General features: G+C 43.3%; 1 protein-coding gene across 7 annotated transcripts in view; it reads right to left on the reverse strand.

Moving 5' to 3' along the window:
* zmynd11 (zinc finger, MYND-type containing 11) overlaps positions 1-19,967 on the reverse strand; it is a 169,752-nt gene that overhangs the window by 113,554 nt on the left and 36,231 nt on the right. Inside the window, exon 2 of one of the 7 annotated variants that reach the window (XM_068007880.1) lies at positions 16,404-16,461. The exons of 5 other annotated variants lie outside the window; for them this stretch is intronic. The gene's annotated coding sequence lies outside the window, so the exon portion shown is untranslated. Of the gene's footprint in view, positions 1-7,033; positions 7,055-16,403; positions 16,462-19,967 lie in introns of those variants that run through there. One more of the 7 variants, XM_068007890.1, reaches the window with a different exon arrangement.

Raw genomic sequence — 19,967 nt, forward strand, 5'->3', positions numbered from 1 at the left:
TATCCAGTGAATAGTTGAGCTAAACAAACCTATAAAGGTCCTAAATTCAGGGCCAAGTCTAAGACTTTCTCAATTGGAGCAGAAGTCGAGATTCTACAATTATCCTCAGCATCCCTGGATTAGAAAAAAGGGAAATCAGTAAAGGTACGCACCCCTAATCTCAATCTAGCACCTCCGTCTGGAAGTATGCGCATGTCGATACTGAGTACTGATTGGATTGGGTAGAGGAGAGGACAACCTTTAAGTGTGGAAAAACATCTCCAGGCTCTTCACAGCAGAGGAGAGATGACCAAAAACTTGGTTGCCGAGATGTGTGAACTGACGCTGAGCTCTTCTCCGCTTCCTATTCGAGGAACGCCCGAAGAAAAGACCGCGTGTGGGTTAGTATAAATCTATGGAGGGGCGAGTAGCGTTGGTTCACTGCAATTTCTACCCCATTATTCTGACCTAGGACTGAGGCTTGAAAAGAAAAAAAAACAATGAAGTCAAGAACTAAAGTGAATCTGAATACGAGAAAGCTGAAAGGAAAAAGCAGTTGGAGCTATCTAAAGTGATTAAGAGAAAGACAGAATATCAAAACAATCTGATGGGCACAAACAGATCAGAAAGAAAAGTAGCAGAGGGTGAAGAACAGACGGGGCTCCAAGTACGAGACTGGCAGGTTTGTCATAGGTCAGGGTACTGCATAATTGCTTCAGTGGATAATTTGCTGTGGTCTTCACACAAGGGACCATGGGATTATTGCTGATCCCACAGCGAGTGGTTAGGATCTGGAATGCACTGCCCGAGGGGGTGGTGGAGGCAGATTCAATCATGGCTTTCAAAAGGAAACAGGATAAGTACTTGAAAGGAAAAAATTTGCAGGGCTACAGGGATAGGGCAGGGGGGATTTAGGCTAGCTGGATTGCTCTTGCATAGATCCAGCGTGTACGCGATGGGCCGAATGGCCTCCTTCCGTGCTGTAACCTTTATGATTTCTAAGATGTCCAAGGCATCAGTGAATGTACAGCGACGGTGAGGATTAACAGAAGTAAAGCTGGTGACGAAGTAGTTAAATCATGCTTGGGTTACATTTTTTTGGTTGAAATAACAGTCCTCTCTTGTAGCTTACTTTATGAAACAATACTGCTGTCTGTCTTGTGGTCATCAACTGTTGTGCTTCAATTTCGAATTCAGAATTCAGTGTCGTGGGTCACCTTGCACTGCAAGATGTCAAATTGGTGTAATTGCATTTGGGCTTTAATAATCCCATATTTGATTGAGTGTTGGGACCCACTTCTTCCGTCAGTTCCTGGCAGAACACATTTTTTTCCTCCTGCCCCCCTTTTACTCACACCCCACAGTGAAGTTAACAAGTAATCTCCTCCCCAGTTTCTGCCACTCGGCACTCTAAGAAACCAGAAATGCCTTGTGGCGATTTTCCTTCCTTCTTTCCTACTGACAAATCCCGTACACACAGACACTTACAATGTGGGAAGAGGTAATTCAGTCCATCGTGTCCGTCCTGGCTCTTTGCTAGAGCTATCCAAAACTAATCTCACTGCCCTTCTCTCTTCCCCCATATCTTCCTTTTGCTTCAAAAGTTAATCTGCTTTTTCCCTTGAAAGATGCAGTGGTCTCTGCCTCAGCTACTTCCTGTGGCAAAGCATCCCAAGCTCTAAAAGATCTGCGTAAAGAAATTTCTTCTTAGTCTCAGAAACAATTTTAAATTGTTGAGCCGTCCTCACCACTTACCCCTCAACCAGAGAAAATAGTCTTTCCCCATGAAAACTCATTTTAACAATTTGTATTACATCTCCTCAGTCTCTCTACTCCAGTGGAAATGATCCCATTATCTCGTCATTCCACATAACTGTAGCTTTTCATCACTGACATCATCCAGTGAACCTGCGCTGTACAGTTTGTGGCCTTAATGTCCTATTATGGGGTGCCCAAAGCTGTACATAGTACATTAATTGTGGCCTAGAACCATAGAAAGGTTACAGCATGGAAGGAGGCCATTCAGCCCATCGAGACCACGCCAGCTCTATGCATGAGCAATCCAGCTAGTCCCACTCCCCTGCCCTGTCCCCATAGCACTACAATTTTTTTCCTTTCAAGAACTTATCCAGTTCCATCTGGAGTACATGACTGAATTTGCCTCCTTGGGCAGAGCATTCCAGATCCTAATCACTCGCTGCGTAAAAAAATTTTTCCTCATGTCACCTTTGGTTCTTTTGCCAATCACCTTAAATCTATGTCCTCTGGTTCTTGACCCTTCCATCAATGGGAACAGTCTCTCTCTATCTACTCTGTCTAGACCCTACATGATTTTAAATACCTCTATCAAATCTCCTCACAACCGTCTGTTCTAAGGAGAACAACCCCAGCTTCTCCAGTCTATCCATGTAACTGAAGTCCCTCATCCCTAGAATCATTTTAGTAAATCTCTTCTGCACACTCTCTAAGGCCTTCACATCTTTCCTAAAGTGCGGTGCCCAGAACTGGACACAAGACTCCAGTTGTGGTCGAACCAACGTTTTATAAAAGTTCATCATGACTTCCATACTTTTGTACTCTATGCCTCTATTTATAAAGCCCAGGATCTTGTATTATTTTTTAAACCACTTTCTCAACCTGCCCTGTACACAAATCGTTGAAGGTGGCAGGGCGAATTTTTTTCACCAAGAGGATGGTGGGGGTCCGGAACTCACTGCCTGAAAGGGTGGTAGAGGCAGAAACCTTCAACTTATTTAAGAAGTACTTGGATGTGCACTTGAAGTGCCGTAACCAAAAGGGCTACGGACCAAGTGCTGGAAAGTGGGATTAAGCTGGATAGTTCTTTTTCAGCCGGCATGGATACAATGAGCCAAATGGCCTCCTTATATGCTGTAACTTTCTTTGATACTGAGACTCTTGCAGCATCATCTTCCTTGGTAAAGACAGATGCAAAGTACGCATTTAGTACCTCGGCCATGCCCTCTGCCTCCATGAGTAGATCTCCTCCCCTTACTACCCGTTTACTGTTTACATGCCTGTAGAAGTCTTTTGGATTCCCTTTTATGTTGGCTGCCAGTCTATTATCATACTCTCTCTTTGCCACTCATTTCCTTTTTCACTTCCCCTCTGACCTTTCTATATTCTGCCTGGTTCTCACTTGTGTTATCAACCTGACATCTGTAATACATCCACTTCATCCTACTCTCTATCTCTTCTGTCATCGAGGGAGCTCTGGCTTTAGTTGCCCTACCTTTCTCCCTCGGAATGTACCTAGACTGTACCCGAACCACCTCCTCTTTAAAGGCCGCCCACTGTTCAATTACAGTTTTGCCTGCCAATCTTTGATTCCAATTTACCCGGGCCAGATCTATTCTCATCCCACTGAAATTGGCCCTCCTCCAATTGAGTACTAATACTTTGAGACCTTTTCCATTGCTATTCTAAACCTTATGTTACTATGATCGCTGCTCCCTAAATGCTCCCCCACTGACACTTGCTCCACTTGGACCAGCTCATTCCCTAGAACCAAGTCCAGCAATGCCTCCTTCCTCGTTGAGCAGGAAACATACTGGTCAAGAAAGTTATCGTGAACACGTTTCAAAAATTCCTCTCCCTCTTTGCCCCTTATATTATCCCAGTTTATATTAGGATAGTTGAAGTTCCCTGTTATCACTACTCTATAGCTTTTGCACCTTTCTGTAATTTCCCTGCAAATTTGCTCCTCTATATCCTTCCCACTAATTGATGGCATATAGAATACCCTCAGTAGTGTAATGGCACATCTATTGTTTCTTAGCTCTAACCAAATAGATTCTGTCCTTGACCCCGCCAGGACATCCTCTCTCTCCAGCAATGCAATATTCTCCTTAATCAATACTACCACCCACCCCTCCTTTCTTTCCTTCCCTATCTTTCCTGAACACCTTGTATCCAGGAATAAATAGTACGCAATCCTGCCCTGTTTTTAGCCAGGTCACCGTTATCGCCATGACATCATATTCCCATGTGGCTATTTGCGCCTGCAGCTCACCAACCTTGTTTACCATGCTTTGTGCATTTACACACATGCACTGCAAACCAGTCTTAGACTTTCTTGTATTCTCTCTCTTGGTCTGATCCCACCTAATACCGTATTATTTTTTGCTCTAGTGCTATCTTTCTCTCCCAATCTTTTGTGCCCCTTGTTTCTACCTTCTAATGCTACATCCTGGTATCCATCCCCCTGCCAAATTAGTTTAAACCGCCCACCCCCCACAGCACTAGCGAACCTCCCCTTCAGGGCATTGGTCCTTGCTCCACTGAGGTGCAACCCGTCTGGCCTGTACAGGTCCCACCTCCCCCAGAACTGGTCCCAATGCCCCAGGAATCTAAAGCCCTCCCTTCAGCACCATCTCTCCAGCCACACATTCATCTGCTCTATCCTCCTATTTCTATATTCGCTAGCGCGTGGCACCGGGAGTAATCCGGAGATTACTACCTTTGAGGTCCTGCTTGTTAATCTCTAACTCCTTAAAATTTGCCTGCAGGACCTCTTTCTACCTATGTCGTTGGTACCAATATGGACCACAACCTCTGGCTGTTCACCCTCCCCTCCAGAATGTTCTGCAGCCGCTCAGTGACATCCTTGACCCTGGCACCAGGGAGGCAACATGCAATCCTGGAATCACGTCTGCAGCTGCAGAAACGCCCGTCTGCTCCCCTAACTATAGAATCCCTTGTCACTATTGCTCTCCTGACCTTTCTCCTCCCACCCCCCCCCGTACAGCTGAGCCACCCATGGTGCTGTGGTCTTGGCCCTGGCTGCACTCCACAGAGGAACCCTCTCCCTCACCAGTATTTAGAACTATACGCAGTCTTGCAGATATCTTCATCTGAAGATACAGGGTCAGCTTCTACATGTACGCTGACATTTGTACAGGCAAACGGAACATTGATATCAAGGCAGCATTTGACAGGTTGCCTTAGCAAAGTTTTGATGAGCTGAAGTTTAACAGAGGGTGAAAGGTCAGCCAGGAGCACTGAAATAGTCATGTCTGGAGGCAACAAAAGCATGGATGAGGGTTCAACAGCAGATGGGCTGAGGTAGGACGGTGTTTGAGGTGGAAAACGCTGTCTTTATATGGAGAGGATATTTGATTGAAAACTCAGCTCATGGTTAAATAGATGTCAAGGATGCAAACAGTCTGCTTCAGCCTAAGACTGCAGCTGGGGTCGGAGGTGGTGGGGGGGGAATGGAATCAGTGGCAAGGGTACAGAGTTTATGGCAGGACTTCAGTCTTCCCGAAGTTTAAATTAAACTGGAGGAAATTGCGGCTCATCCAAGTCTGGATGCCAGACAAGCGGTTTGACAACAGAGGCGTTGAGAGAGATTGTGGATGCAAGAGCAGGACACAGACTGGGTACACATACAAAATCAACAATGGGTGGCTCACCTCCTGACCCCTGAAAGCCTCTCCACCATTTATAAAGTTCAAGTCAGGAGTGTGATGGAATAATCAACACTCGCCTGGATGAGTGCAGAAGCTCGACACCATCCAGTTTTGCTTGACTGGTGCCCCTGGCCTCAATATCAACCCCCTCCATTGCCAGTGCACTGTAGCTGCAGTATGTACAATGTATAGGATGCACTACAGCAATTCATCAGGGATACTTCAACAGAACCTCCTTCCCCTGCAATCACTACCACCAAGCAGAAGTTATGTCGTGGAAACACCATCACCTCCAAGTTCCCCCTTCTAGTCACATACCATCCTGATTTGGACACGCATCGCCATTCCATCATTGTTACTGGGTCAATATCTCGGAATTCCCCACCTACCGTCATCGTGGGAGAACCATCACTGCAACAGTTTAAGGCGGCCCTTCTCAGGAAAACTTGGGCAATAACTGCTGGACTCGCCCACATCCCAAGAACAAAAAAAACCCAAACGTAACTTTGCACATTTAGACAGACCATACAGTCAAAGAAACTTCACATTCTATTTTGCAAACACCAACCTCCTTATCCCATCAACTCTTTTACACATTTTTTTTTAGTTATTTTAGGCTTCCTATCAGACACTGCAACCGTAATTTATTCCCATTCTGTTTGGACTTGAAGCTAGGGCTCTGAAGTAAAAATTCAGTTTACTAACCACTACACCAGGCAATGACAACATCTGGAAACCAACAATACAAAGTCAACAGTCAGTTCTTTAGAGTTTTGTGGTCTGGGATTCAATCAGAATTCTACTGCAGTATTCTAATCAGATTTTGGGAGTTGGGAAAGAGGGCTGTGTTTGAGTACCATAATGACTGGCCAACCCATGTCCCATTTAGCAGTTTCGAAATGCAGTATTGTCCGTTGCACGCGAAGTGTAAAAAGTAGTCTGACAGCCTGCAGTATCACCTTTATAGTTCTAACATTAGAAATGTCACCGGAAGTGGAAGGCTGTGAGCAAACTAGCGTGCATGCTTCAAATGCATGTTTGTGGAGCTCTGCTTTCCTAACTAACGATGTGGAGATGCCGGTGATGGACTGGGGTTGACAATTGTAAACAATTTTACAACACCAAGTTATAGTCCAGCAATTTTATTTTAAATTCACAAGCTTTCGGAGGCTTCCCCCTTTTTTTCACATCGTTCACCTGACGAAGGGGGAAGCCTCCGAAAGCTTGTGAATTTAAAATAAAATTGCTGGACTATAACTTGGTGTTGTAAAATTGTTTACAATTCCTAACTAACAGCAGTACAAAGCAATAGCAGAATCATATTGCCCACTTGCAGTTTTCAGAAATGCACCTGATACAACATTAAGTGCTATCATGTAAATAGGATGTCAGAGGCTTGTACTAGAATAGACAGTTCTGCGGTTAGTTTCACACCACTGGGTGGAGAAACGCTACATACTTGTTTGTCTGGATTAGTTGCAATGACAGGAAGAGAAGAGCAGTCTCTTTTTACTGCTACTGCACTTCTGATTTTACATCATCGTTCAGCACTTGTGCCCATTACCTTTTGGAAAAAAATTTTTTGGTTTGGTCTCAACAGAAATAAAAGCAAGGTAAAAACTGACCTCTGTGCCGCCGGAATGTTTCTTTCTAGGTTTAGAAAGTCATACAGGTAGTTTCCTCGCAGTTCAGAGTTCCACCTATGGACGATGTGAATGATGCAACAGCAGCCGAGTGGAACTGCCACCTGCTGCACTCTATGTTCTCTTTGACTTTGCAGCGTGAAAATGGTTTGCTGTGACCTGGAACTTTCGATTTTCTGCAACTAGCCGATAGAGGAAGAGGTGTTGCTGGCATAAAGATGTAATGTAGCGTTATTTATTTGCCAAAACTACGGGCAATTCCAGCAAATGCTGCTCAACAGCAATCAGACATGAAACCTTGACTGCTTTTCCCCCTCCCTAAGCCAGCAGCATGAAGGCCAATTATAGCAACCTGGTTGAGATTAGCTAATTCAGTGCAGATTAGAAGGTTCCAGGTTCGATTCTTGGCCTGTCCAGAGTCAGCAGATGGGATACTACACACACAGACAGACAGACAGAAACAGGGAACAAGATCAGGCTCAGCTGTGATGCCATGCTTGACTGAATAGCATCTCAAAGTTGACTGTTTAAGTTCACACTTGAAAAATAGCCACTTGGTAGATACTGAAGAGCTGCCAGTGCCCATGGAACCATATTCAAACAAGAGGCAGCAACTTAAGAGGAGAAAGAGGACAATATTGGCAAACAGAACTATTGTTCTTACTGAGTTCTATAAAACTATTAATTCTTTAAATACTGATTTTTTTTTCCAGCTTAGAGCATATAAACATCTCAAAATGGATTTTTTTTGTGCATTTCAAAAGGAAATTATAAAGCAGAATTAATAAAGAAATCTATTCTCTAATAGAAAATGATAAACTCTAATCTAGTCACCTTCCACTTTAAACCCCAGAGGGTGCATTTGACAGAAGGGTTACACACCACTTTTCGCTGTAGTTAATCTAAGCACAAAGTGCAATGTTTCCTCATTCAGCGGTGTGAAACAGACCACAAAACCATCTATTCTTGTAGTAGTTTGAGTCAGTCTGCCATTTCATTCCTAACCAAGAAGAGATCCTAATCAAGGGACTTGAAAAACTTTTCCACCACCCTTCTTATAAAATTTAATGTCACCTTAAACACACACATTATCTCTCCATGAGCAGATTTCAGCCGACTTACAACTCCTAAAATTTTAATCTAATGCAGTACAATTATTTTATAGTCTGCAAAAGCCTCATAATAATTGGCCACTAACTGCTAAAACTATAGTTTGAAAAATACTCAAATCCAAGCTTATCAATGAACTATTTTGCATTATTGAAAGGGCAAAATATAAATTAAAACTCTTTCATGCCCTACTTATAATTTGGTTTCCAACACATCAAAATCTCAAACTTATGGACAGATTTAAATTGAAAGAGAAAGAATTATGGAGCAAGTGCCGATGCCTGTATCTCAAATGCATAAACACCAAGTTTAATACCCAGTATATTTTTTTGGGCCTGTTACTGTATAAACTAGATCCCTTTATGCTGAATTCGCCCTGTGGGCTTTGGCAAGAGTCAAGATTTGCATACACACAGCTGCTCAAAATGAGAGCCCAACCCACGCCGATCGTGGGATAATCAAAATGGCAGATTCAGCGCTCATTTATCTTTTTCCACAAACAGTATTTTGCCTCCGCAAGTAGACCGAACCTGCCCCACAAGGAAGGATTTAGCATCTTCAAAGTCGCAACCATGTTGGAGACAACTGTCAGTCATATGTAAATACAGGCAGTGCACGTGATGGTGATGAGGCAGTTCGGAGAATGAGTTTCAGTGTCTCGAGTTAAGTGGTCAAAATCCTGGAACTCCCTTAACAGCACTGTGGGAGAACCTTCACCACACTGACTGCAGCGGTTCAAGGCGGTGGCTCACCACCACCTTCTCAAGGGCAATTAGGGATGGGGCAATAAATGCTGGCCCTGCCAGCAATGCCCACATCCCATGAACAAATAAAAAAAAAATAATCAGCCCAGAAAGCATATGTAGATTTTTCCATTCTGTTGCTCATGGTTTGGTAAAGAACTAGCTAGTCAGCACCTCCAGGGACTAATCAAGTAGCATACCTAAGGTAGTTGATCAGTTCACTGGGGTTGCCGATAATGGATCAGCATTAGTCCATTAATGGCTGCGGCATCTGATGCGGTGTTGCCAGTTGGCACACAGCAGGCATACAGACATCGAAAATTGAAGGTTAATGAACGTCGTAACTTGGACTCTGGTTAGGGCCCAGCTATGATGCCAGTAGTAGAACAATGCAAAAGATTCAAAACTTTGCAGACAGCCCATCCGTTCCATTCTGCCACAGATGCTGTTGAAGACTGGACAAGACAAACACAGCAAGACCAATTGTTCTTTTCACTTCAATGGTAATTTGTCACTTCACTTCCATGGTAAATGTGTCTTGGTGGGCAGTGCTACAAAAGTAAATGAACTGCTCAATATAGCCAATTGTATTACAGTACTTTCAACTTGGTGGCAAGCAGCTGATGGAGACAGTTGACAAATGCATTCCTTTCATCTTAAGCCAAATGATTCTGATTTCCAAACTTGGTAGTTTCTTTGGATAAATGGCTCCAAGTCTCCGACAGATATGGCTTTTTTTAATATAAAAAAGGAAGAACGAACATATCTTCAGGGCAGCACAAATCGCTGATCTGAACTCCAGCCAATGACCCAGCACTGTTACTGCCCCATTTCCATCCACAGCTGCATTTAAAAGTTTTATGACTGTCATATATCCTTGGTGCCAGCTGAATGCAATGGTCGTTTGGGCTCCAATGCAAATAAAATTACTGGCATCACTATACAACAAACACTCTCAGATCCTTTAACCAAAGGCAACGAGCAGCAGCCACAAGACCTTGCGGTTCAAATCAAAGGCCTTTTTGAGACAAAGGCAGCATAAAATTATCTGTTCAGTCATTGAAATTACATCACAGGAGGCATTCAATCTATCTTCAACTGAATCTATTTACTCTAAACCCATTTTCCTGCACTTTCCCTGTATCCTCATTCTTTTCCAAAATTTCTTGTTAGCAAAATTAAAGCCCATGGGATTAAAGGGACAGTGGCAATGTGGATACAAAATTGGCTGAGGGACAGAAAACAGAGAGTAGTGGTGAACATTTGTTTTTCCAGATTGGACGGAAGTAAACAGTGGTGTTCCCAGAAGTCGGTATTAGGACCACTGCTCTTTTTGATTATATATTAATGACCTGGACTTAGGTATACAGAGCATAATTTCAAAGTTTGCAAATGACATGAAACTCGGAAATGTAGTAAACAATGAGGACGATAGTAACAGACTTCAGGAGGACACAGACAGGCTCGTGAAATGGACAGACATCTGGCAAATTAAATGACACATTTTGATAGGAAGAAAGAAGAGAGGCAATATAAACTAAATGGTATAATTTTAAAGGGGGTGCAGGAACAGACACCTGGGGTGTACGTACACAAATCTTTGAAGGTGGCAGGACAAGTTGAGAAGGCTGTTAAAAAAGCATATGGGATCATAGGCTTTATTAACAGAGGTATAAAGTACAAAAGCAAGGAAGTTATGCTAAACCTTTATAAAACACTGGTAAGGCCTCAGCTGGAGCAGTGTATTCAATTCTTTAGGAAGGATGTCATGGCCTTAGAGAGGGCGCAAATGAGATTTACTAGAATGGTACCAGGAATGCGGGACTTCATTTATGTGGAGAGACTGGAGAAGCTGGGGTTGTTCTCCTTAGAGCTGAGAAGATTAAGGGGAGATGTGATAGAGGTGTTCAAAAATCATAAAGGGTTTTGATAGAGTAAATTAGAAACTGTTTTCAGTGCCAGAAGGTTTGGTAATCAGAGGACACAGATTTAAAGTGACTGGCAAAAGAACTACAGGCAACATGTGGGAAAATTTTTTACGCAGCTAGTTGTGATCTGGAATGCACTGCCTGAAAGGGTGGTGGAAGCAGATTCAATAGTAACTGTCTCCATGAAAAAACATTTGGCAAACAATTTTGTTTGCTTACAAACACATGATGAGTGAAAATATTGCAGTGTTACTGGTACATGATGCCATCTAATGGAAATGGTACTTGTCACTCAAATATTTTTAAGATGACATGATGCTATACCATGATTTGAATCATGATTTCTGTGCACTCAAGACACATGCATATGATGTAGAAGATTTAAAAAATGGAAATACTAAGAGTATTTTTTCACGCAGCAAGTTGTTATGATCTGGAATGCAATGCCTGAAAGGGTGGTGGAAGCAGATTCAGTAGTAACTTTCAAAAGAGAATTGGATAAATACTTGAAGGGAAACAATTTGCAGAGCTATGGGGAAAGAGCAGGAGAGTGGGACTAATTGGATAGCTCTTTCAAAAGAGCCGGCGCAGGCACAATGGGCCAAATGGCCCCCTTCTGTGCTGTATCATTTTATGATTCCATGATTCTAAATACTTATCTAATTCCCTTTTAAATGATTTTATAGTCTGTTCATTGTTGAACTCCTTATTCTTCTGCTTATAATCAGATTACAAAAATTGGGTTCATTAGTATGCACCTGGGCATGAAGCTGAACTGTCACTGAACATAGTGTATTTGTAATGATCGGGACTACTGAGAAGAAGCAGCAACTTACATTTATATAGCGCCTTTCGCAAACTCATTATGTCCCAAAGTGCTTTACCGCCAATACTTTTGAAGAGTAATTACTGTTGTAATGTAGGAAATGCGGCAGCAAACAGCAATGTGATAACGACAAGATAATCTGTATTTAGGTATTGGTTGAGGGATACATTTTGGCCAGGACATCAGGTAAACTTCCTTGCTCTTTTTTTCTTTGAAATAGTGCCATGGGATCTTTTACATCCACTTGAGAAAGCAGATGGGTCCTCGGTTTAACATCTCATCCGAAAGACTGCATTTCCAACAGTGCAGCACTCCCTCAGTACTGCATTGAAGTGGCAGCTTAGATTTTGTGCTCAAGTCCCTGGAGTGGGACTTGAACCCACAACCTTCTGACTCAAAGAGAGTGCTACCATTGAGCCATGGCTGACACCGTGCTTTGCTGGGGAGAGAGAGTAGGGAAATCCCATGACGCACAGACAATGGCACATGAAGCAACTCTCGAGCTATTGAGCAAAAAACTTGAAGGTTGTTTACATATACGCTTACAGACTTCTTGTGAGTATAATCACTTAGGATATTTAGACTTAAACAGACTTGAACTTCAAGCAGTCTGGCTATGATCACAGAGCAGTATGCTGGTCCCGGTCCTCTGCAGAATGGGAAAGAGAGAGGGAGAGACTGTCGTTAGCACAATAGATGAGGTTGGGGAACACAGACACAGTCCAAAGCTATTCATCACAAGACCATCATCTTGGACGTTTCTTGAACAATGCAATTTCTTGGGGTAAAGGTTTAGAGATCAATGCACAAGATGAATCAACCTAACTTAAGAAACTTAACTGGACCAGCCATATAATTACTGTGGCTACACGAGCAGGCCAGAGGCTGGGTATTCTGCGGCGAGTGACTCACCTCCTGACTCCCCAAAGCCTTTCCACCATCTACAAGGCACAAGTCAGGAGTGCGATGGAATACTCTCCACTTGCCTGGATGAGTGCAGCTCCATCAACACTCAAGAAGCTCGACACCATCCAGGACAAAGCAGCCCGCTTGATTGGCACCCCATCCACCACCCTAAACATTCATTCCCTTCACCACCGGCGCACTGTGGCTGCAGTGTGTACCATCCACAGGATGCACTGCAGCAACTCGCCAAGGCTTCTTCGACAACACCTCCCAAACCCGTGACCTCTACCACCTAGAAGGACAAGGGCAGCAGGCACATGGGAACACCACCACCTGCACGTTCCCCTCCAAGTCACACACCATCCTGACTTGGAAATATATCGCCGTTCCTTCATCGTCGCTGGGTCAAAATCCTGGAACTCCCTTCCTAACAGCACTGTGGGAGAACCTTCACCACAAGGACTGCAGCGGTTCAAGAAGGCGGCTTACCACCACTTTCTCAAGGGCAATTAGGGATGGGCAATAAATGCCGGCCTCGCCAGCGACGCCCACATCCCATGAACGAATAATAAAAAAAACTTGAAGGATTTTACAATGGTAACCATATCAAACGCCCCATGATTCAAAAAAAGTGGCCTGGATACCAGCAGGAGTAAGTATCTAGCTGAATCCTCGATCTGTCCAACAACAGCAAAACTATATCACTTCTAGCCTGGAGGGATCTCCTGTGAATGTGCCTTGCCCTGGCTGCAGCTCTGATTTTCACAGTTGATCAGAGTTCATTTTTAAAGGACGGCATTGCTATCCATTTAGGGTTAAACATATAGCTTCTGCCTTTGCAGAAATACTGCCACCATTGACAGGCATATGATGAATGTGCTGGATGTTAACATGAGGCCAAATGCCAGTACTTTAGCTCACTTGCTCAGGATCAGTGTTGGGTAGCACTAAGCTGACTGCCAAATCCAAAGGTTGGACAGGTCCGTGGAAAATGCTGAAGGAGGTTACGAGAGTCCTGGAGTACCATGATGCCATCTTTCTGACCATACAAATGGGGCCTCTTTCTAGAAACATTCCTAGGAGTTCTCCATGTTAATATTCAATTTCATATCTGGCCAGCAGCTGAGCATGCGCTTCTTTACAGAAGCGAAACCCAAGCTGTTTCCGCACCCAAAAGTCATTGAGTTTTTTTTTAAATTTGTTCATGGGATGTGGGCGTCGCTGGCAAGGCCAGCATTTATTGCCCATCCCTAATTGCCCTCGAGAAGGTGATGGTGAGCTGCCTTCTTGAACCGCTATCGGTTGTTTGGACATCGTTGTTACAAGGGTATTAAAATAAATTTGGTACATTAACTTACTTCGAATCACATGCACAGAAGGAGGCCATTCGGCCCATCGTGCCTGTGCTGGTTCTCTGAAAGAGCTACCAATTTGGCACACTCCCCTGCCCTTTCCCCACAGTCCTGCAATTTTTTCCTTTTTAAGTAGGGATCCAGTTCCCTTTTGAAAGTTACCACTGGGCTTCCACCACCCTTTCAGGCAATGTATTCCAGATCATAAGAACTCACTTCTATATAAGTTTAGTGAGAAACACTCAAATTTGGTTGGCAAAAGAAGCAGTCCAACTGGGCGAGTGAACATGCAGGCTAGCAAGCAAACAGATAGGCTAAAAAGCACTCTAGGTGAGCCAGCGACCACTACAGACTGTCCTGCTTGAAGTCTTTCACTCCCTCAACCCAAGTGCCACTTATACTAACAGAAGAACAAAACTGCAATGGATAAACATTTTGTTGTGGGAAAATGAATCGCAATGCAGATTCTTGTTTTGACAAAATGTCACGAATGGCAAAAACCAAGGCGGGGGGTTGGGGGAAGAGAGAATGAGGAGAATTCTAAAAAAAACGCTGCAAGTTGTTATGATCAAGATGCAATGCCTGAAAGGGCGGTAGCAGCAAATTCAATAGTAACTTTCAAAAGGGAATTGGATATATACTTGAAACAGAGATTTGCAGGGCTATAGGGAAAGAGCAGGGGAGTGGGAGTAATTGGATAGCTCTTTCAAACAGCCAGCACAGGCACGATGGGCCAAATGGCCTCCTCTGTGCTGTATGATTCTAATGTAATGAGATTAGACACACGTAGAAGGTGTTCAGTATATCAAAGAATAAAACTTGAGAAATGAGGATTCAAGTGTAAAACAAAAGTCATGCAAGATGTTAAACATAAAAACATCTGGGAAAACTAGAGCTCAACTTTTACTCTAAAATCAGAACAAACTATAAAATCCTTATAAATAAATAAAAAAGATAAAAGAATAAAAGTTTGGAAATAGCATTAGATTCTGCAGTTTTATTATTCATTTCGCCACAGGACCTTTATAGAAGTCATTTTGAAAATGTACTGCTCCTGCATACAAGTGACTTGAAAGTTGTACACAGCACAGATGGTGCCTGCTATTGGTAAAACTGATGTATCTACTATATTAGGCATTAGAAGGCTGTTTTACCCTTTGTATATTGTTAGAGAAAAGGGCCATACTTGTTTTGAAAGAAATTAGTCTTCTATGCAGCTTAATTGGCAGAAAATTAAACTGTCTGGAAAGGGACATGAGGAATTACTGCACAAAGAGTTTTTGACGATACACCAGGGAGAGAAAAATGTCACATTAATAGTTTAAAAAGTCATGCCAAAATTCTTTAAAAGCAAGGCATGTACCACATGTGCTTCAAAATAGCAACTTTTTTGATGAACTGGAATCAAAACTGGATTTAAAGGTTTATACTCAGTGTGTGGTACCCAATATTCCAGTGCCGACAAGATCCCTCATTATCTAATGCTCCAATCTAAACGGGCATTAGAAATTGTTTAATTCAGACTGATCAGTAAGTATTGCTGGAAAAGGTTCCCATCAATACTTAGCAAGATTTAAGCCAGAACACTATTCCAAGAGACTATGGATAACATTTGCTGATACACTATATAACACTGCTGTCATAAAAGTGTAACACAATGGGTTAAAAGAAATCTCCCCCATAACTGTATCACTACTTCCCACTATTCATTCTGTCTTCGTCTTCCACCTTTTTTCTCTCTCTCCGTTTGTCATTCTTTCTGAAACTTTCTCCTCCCTTCTACCTCCTTTCTCTTTTATACATCTTCAATGTCCGTGTGTGACCCTTATATGTGCACCTTTACTGATGTACTCAATATCTATCCATTACCTTTTTGTTTTAAGGCCTAGGATTTGCACAAAGATGGGAGGAAACATGCCCTGGGTTGGGAGAGGTTGCAACAGATAGATTGCAATGGTTAAGAGACACGGTGGGCTGAGGTGCAGGCTTTGAAGCCACAGTCAGAAGAAAACAAGAGATGGGGTTTGTAATGTGGGAGGAAGCTGCAGCCTGGGAGAGATTGAGAGGAGGCCTAATCTGGAAACAACTGTGGAAGGTTTGGTATGGGATACTGAGATTTTGGGCTGGAGTACTCTGGTTCAATCAGGTGGACCAAGTAAAAGGGACAGGTGATCAGGCGAGCCAGGAAACACTAGGATTGTTGGGCGAAGAAACACAAACTGAGTGAGCAAGCACACAGGTCAGCAAGTACTCTGGGTGGGCAAACAAAGTGAAAAAATTTGAATCAAATGCAGATGTGATGCAAAATTTGCATACAGAAAAATGCAATAGACAAACCTGTATGATTTAGTTATGATGAAAACAATTGATTCATAACATCTAGAGCACTCAAAAGTTGTTATTCAGCATTTAGTCTGGCCATGGCATATAATTTTTTTAATCCTTCATGTTCTTTCATGCAATCTTCAAACAGTATCAGGAACTTACTGTTAATGTCTTCACACACATCCCAAGAGGGTTGAGGCTACGTTGAAAGTATCTCCAGCTGAAAAAGTAATTGAAATTACAGTCTTTCCTTGGGCTAGTGAATTATGACAAAGGTAATTCCAAATTTGTCAACCACAGCTAGTCCCATTGTAACTTCCTACTCCCATCCGCACACCTTATTGTGCCTAAGTTTCATCTGCAAACTTGGATATATAACTTTTTTTTCCTTCAACCAAGTCATTCATAAATATGGAGGATAGTAACAGACTTCAGGAGGACATGGACAGACTGGTGAAATGGGCAGACAGGTGGTAGGTGAAATTTAACAGAGAGAAGTGTGAAGTGATACATTCTGGTAGGAAGAATGAGGAGAGGCAATGTAAACAATTTTAACGGGGGTGCAGGAACAGAGCGACCTGGGTTTTTAAAAATTCATTCATGGGATGTGGGCGCCGCTGGCAAAGCATTTATTGCCCAACCCTAATTGCCCTCGAGAAGGTGGTGGTGAGCCGCCTTCTTGAACCGCTGCAGTCAGTGAGATGAAGCTTCTCCCACAGTGCTGTTAGGAAGGGAGTTCCAGGACTTTGACCCAGCGACGATGAAGGAACGGCGATACATTTCCAAGTCGGGATGGTGTGTGACTTGGAGGGGAATGTGCAGGTGGTGTTGTTCCCATGTGCCTGGGTTTGGCAGGTGCTGTCGAAGAAGCCTTGGCAAGTTGCTGCACTGCATCCTGTGGATGGTGCACAATGAAGGCATGGTGCGCCAGTGGTGGAGGGAGTGCACGGGGTGCCAAACAAGCAGGCTGCTTTGTCCTGGATGGTGTCGAGCTTCTTATAGGAACAGGAGTAGGCCATTCAGCCCCTCGTGCCTGCTCCGCCATTTGATAAGATCATGGCTGATCTGTGATCTAACTCCATATACCTGCCTTTGGCCCATATCCCTTAATACCTTTGGTTGCCAAAAAGCTATCCATCTCACATTTAAATTTAGCAATTGAGCTAGTATCAATTGCCGTTTGCGGAAGAGAGTTCCAAACTTCTACCACCCTTTGTGTGTAGAAATGTTTTCTAATCTCGCTCCTGAAAGGTCTGGCTCTAATTTTAAGACTGTGTCCCCTACTCCTAGAATCCCCAACCAGCAGAAATAGTTTCTCTCTATCCACCCTATCTGTTCCCTTTAATATCTTATAAATTTTGATCAGATCACCCCTTAACCTTTGAAACTCCAGAGAATACAACCCCAATTTGTGTAATCTCTCCTCGTAACTTAACCCTTGAAGTCCGGGTATCATTCTAGTAAACCTACGCTGAACTCCCTCCAAGGCCAATATGTCCTTCCGAAGGTGCGGTGCCCAGAACTGCTCACAGTACTCCAGGTGTGGTCTAACCAGGGTTTTGTATAGCTGCAGCATAACTTCTGCCCCCTTGTACTCTAGTCCTCGACATATAAAGGCCAGCATTCCATTTGCCTTCTTGATTATTTTCTGCACCTGTTCATGACACTTCAATGATCTATGTACCTGAACCCCCAAGTCCCTTTGGACATCCACTGTTCTTAACTTTTTACCATTTAGAAAGTACCCTGTTCTATCCTTTTTTGATCCAAAGTGGATGACCTCACATTTGTCTACATTGAATTCCATTTGCCACACAGAGTACAAAAGCAAGACAGTTAAGCGGTGGGAAGGCTGTTTCCAGTGGGGTGCCGCAGGGCTCAGTACTAGGTCCCTTGCTTTTTGTGGTGTATATCAATGATTTAGAATTAAAAGTAGGGGGCACGATCAAGAAGTTTGCAGATGATACAAAAATGTGTGGTTGATAGCGAGAAGGGAAGCTGTAGACTGCAGGAAGATATCAATGGGCTGGTCAGGTGGGTAGAAAGGTAGCAAATGGAATTGAATCCGGAGAAGTGTGAGGTAACGCATTTGGGGAGGGCAAAAATGGCAAGGGAAACACAATAGTGGGAGGATACTGAGAGGTGCAGAGGAACAGTCCACAGATCCCTGAAGGTGGCAGGGTGGGTAGATACAGTGGTTAAAAAGGCACACGGGATGCTTTCCTTTTAGCCGAAGCACAGAATAAGAGCTATGAGATTATGCTAGAACTGTATAAAACATTGGTTAAAACAGCTTGAATACTGCGTACAAATCTGGTCACATTACAGGAAAGACGTGATCACACTAGAGGGTACAGAGGAGATTTACGAGGATGTTGCCAGGACTGGAGAATTTTAGGTACGAGGAAAGATTGGATAGGCTGGGGTTGTTTTCTTGGAACAGAGGAGGCTGAGGGGAGATTTAATTGAGGTGCATAAAATTAGAGTGGATAGGAAGGAGCTATTCCCTTTAGCAGAGGGGTCAATAACCAGGGGCATAGATTTCAAGTAATTGCTAGAAGGATAGAGGGGAGCTGAGGAAATATTTTTTCACCCAGGGGTGGTAGGGGTCTGGAACTCACTGCCTGAAAGAGTGGTAGAAGCAGAAACTCTCAAATCGCATTTTTAAAAAAAAGGTACTTGGATGTGCACTTGAACTGTTGGTCCATAGCCTTGTAGGTTACAAGTGCTGGAAAGTGGGATTGGGCTGTAAAGCTCTTTTTCGGCCGTACGGACAGGATGGGCCAAATGGCCTCCTTCTGTGCTGTAAATTTTTTATGATTCTATTAAGCTAAACCTTTATAAAACACTGGTTAGGCCTCTTCTGGAGTATTGTGTTCAATTCTGAGTACCACACTTTAGGAAGGATGTCAAGGCCTTACAGAGGATGCAGAAGAGATTTACTAGAATGGTACCAGGGATGAAGGACTTCAGTTACATAGAGAGACCGGAGAAGCTGGGGTTGTTCTCCTTCGAGCAAAGAAGGTTAAGCAGACATTTGATTGAGGTGTTCAAAATCATAAAAGGGTTTTGATAGAATAAATGAGAAACAGTTTCCAGCGGCAGAAGGGTCAGCAAGCAGAGGACACAGATTTAAGGTGATTGGCAAAAGAACCAGAGGCAACATGAGGAAAAAATTTTACACAACGAATTGTGGTGATCTCGAATACACTGCCCAAAAGGGTGGTAAAAGCAGTATCAACAGTAATTTTCAAAAGGGAATTAATAAATATATAAATGGAAAAAATTGTGCGAAGAGCAGGGGAGTGGGACTAATTGAATAGCTCTACCAAAGAGCCGGCACTGACACAATGGGCCAAATAGCCTCTTTCTGTACTGTATCACTGTATCATTCTATATGGTGAAACGCTGAGGCCCTAATACAGATCCCTGGAGACCACCACTTGTTACATTCTGCCAGAGAACAACCTTTATCCCTACTCTGTCTCCTACATCCCAACCAATTACCAAACCATGTCACAAGGTTACCTCCAATTCCGAGCGCTCTCATTTTTGCTAGTAATCTCTTATGTGAACCCGTATCACCTTATCTGTGCATTTCACTTCTCCCTTTGCCCTGGCAGTGATCACAGAGCCTTCAGCTGACTTGGCTAAACTCTACAATTCCCTCAACGCCTCCCGCCCCCATGTTTCCATGTCTCTCTATACCTTCCAAGACCCTCTTGA

Source organism: Heptranchias perlo, chromosome 2 (genome assembly GCF_035084215.1).
Source record: "Heptranchias perlo isolate sHepPer1 chromosome 2, sHepPer1.hap1, whole genome shotgun sequence".
In the NCBI taxonomy this organism is placed as follows: Eukaryota; Metazoa; Chordata; class Chondrichthyes; order Hexanchiformes; family Hexanchidae; genus Heptranchias; species Heptranchias perlo.